The sequence below is a fragment of the Penaeus vannamei genome, chromosome 23 (assembly GCF_042767895.1).
Source record: "Penaeus vannamei isolate JL-2024 chromosome 23, ASM4276789v1, whole genome shotgun sequence".
Lineage (NCBI taxonomy): Eukaryota > Metazoa > Arthropoda > Malacostraca > Decapoda > Penaeidae > Penaeus > Penaeus vannamei.
The window spans coordinates 3,857,491-3,859,990 of record NC_091571.1 but is presented as its reverse complement, the minus strand read 5'-3'; positions in this window follow the sequence as shown (position 1 = coordinate 3,859,990).

Here is a 2,500-nt window from a genome sequence, read left to right as displayed (position 1 = left end):
GTTAAGATTGGGAGTGTAGAGCTTAATTTTTCTTTAATTAATTATTGCAATAATCTTGTTTAGCTGTTTTATCAATTTAAGCTGCATTTGCTATCGTAAGGGAAGCTGTCGTGTTAGGAGTGTCTTCCTTCCACGACTTTTTATTTTTGATTTTATTTATTTATTTTTTACCATAATATTTATTTTTCATTGTATTTTTATTTTTTTCATAATAATTACCATCATCAAACATGACCTTTTATTTTTTATTTTATTTATTTATTTTTTTTACCATAATATTTATTTTTTATTTTATTTTATTATTTTTTCTTTTCTTTTTTGCCATAATAATTACCATCATCATTATATCGCAAATTATTCCAACACCAAAGTCAAAGTCATCGTCATCGTCCTATTTTTTCTTATTCAAAAATCCCCTTTCACTTACACAACACGGAAAATATCCCTTCAATACAGTCACGTTGTATCACACGTGACCTGAGAATGCCATTGATTGATAAAGAAAAAAAAAAGTTTCATTTCAATTCTTTTTTATCCTTTTTTGGGTGGATTTTTTTTTTTTTTTTTTTTTCATAACGAACAATATTCGATTTTTTTTTTTTTTTTTTTTTTTTTTTTTTTTTTTTTTTTGGTTTTCTCTCTCTCTGTCGTTGGTATTGGTTAATTGAGCGAAGAGATCCGCTTTTCTGAAAACTGGTGTGGATTCGGTTGTGGTCCGTCGGTTCGGTGGAAGATTTATTAGTCGGTCCGAGTACTGATTTAAGGATTGTTTTATTTTATTTTATTTTATTTTATTTTTTTATTTTTTTTTTTTATTTATTTATTTTTTTTTTATTATCTTATTTTATTTTATTTATTTTATTTAAGGATTATTTTATTTCTCTCTCGGTCTTTCGTATCAAATTACTGAGAGTTGAAAGCCGTCTCCTTGAAAATGGCTTTTTTTAGCTGGAAAAGTGGATTTTGTGGATTCGGTTGCGGTCCGTCGGTTTGGTGGAAGATTAGTGGTCCGTCTGAGTACTGACTTAAGGATTATTTTCTTAATTTTTCTCTCTCAGTCTTCTATATTGATTTAATGAGAGTTCAAAGCCGTATTACTGAAAAAGTGGATTTTGTGGATTCTATTGCGGTCCGTCGGTTTAGTGAAGGATTAGTGGTCCGTCTTGAGTACTGATTTAAGGATTATTTTCTTAATTTTTCTCTCTCAGTCTTCTATATTGATTTAATGAGAGTTCAAAGCCGTATTACTGAAAAAGTGGATTTTGTGGATTCGGTTGCGGTCCGTCGGTTTGGTGAAGGATTAGTAGTCGGTCCGAGTACTGATTTAAGGATTATTTTATTCGGTTTTCTCTCTCAGTCTTCTATATTAATCTACTGAGATTTGAAAGCCGTATTACTGAAAAAGTGGATTTTGTGGATTCGGTTGCGGTCCGTCGGTTCGGTGGAAGATTTATTAGTCGGTCTGAGTACTGATTTAAGGATTATTTTCTTCGTCTTTCTCTCTCGGTCTTTCGAATCAATTTACCGAGAGTTCAAAGCCGTCTCCTTGAAAATAGCTTTTTTTAGCTGGAAAAGAGGATTTTGTGGATTCGGTTGCGAGTACTGATTTAAGGATTTAAGGATTTAAGGATTATTTTCTTCGTCTTTCTCTCTCGGTCTTTCGTATCAAATTACTGAGAGTTGAAAGCCGTCTCCTTAAAAATGGCTTTTTTTTGCTGGAAAAGTGGATTTTGTGGATTAAGCTGTGGTCCGTCGGTTTGGTGAAGGATTAGTGGTCCGTCTGAGTACTGATTTAAGGATTATTTTCTTAGTTTTTCTCTCTCAGTCTTCTATATTGATTGAATGGGAGTTGAAAGCCGTATTACTGAAAAATGTGGATTTTGTGGATTCGGTTACGGTCCGTCGGTTTAATGAAGGATCAGTGGTCGGTCTGAGTACTGATTTAAGGATTATTTTCTTAATTTTTCTCTCTCAGTCTTCTATATTGATTGAATGGGAGTTGAAAGCCGTATTACTGAAAAATGTGGATTTTGTGGATTCGGTTGCGGTCCTTAGATATAGTGACAGATTAGTGGTCCGTCTTGAGTACTGATTTAAGGATTATTTTACTTTTTTCTCTCGGTCTTTCGTATCAAATTACTGAGAGTTCAAAGCCGTCTCCTTGAAAATGGCTTTTTTTTTTTGCTGGAAAAGTGGATTTTGTGGATTCGGTTGCGGTCCGTCGGTTTAGTGAAGGATTAGTGGTCCGTCTGAGTACTGATTTAAGGATTATTTTCTTAATTTTTCTCTCTCAGTCTTCTATATCAATTCAATGAGAGTTAAAAGCCGTATTACTGAAAAAGTGGATTTTGTGGATTCGGTTGCGGTCCGTCAGTATGGTGGAAGATTAGTGGTCCGTCTGAGTACTAATTTACGGATTATTTTCCCCCTTTTCCTCTCTCAATCTTCTATATTAATCTACAGAGATTTGAAAGCCGTATTACTGAAAAAGTGGATTTTG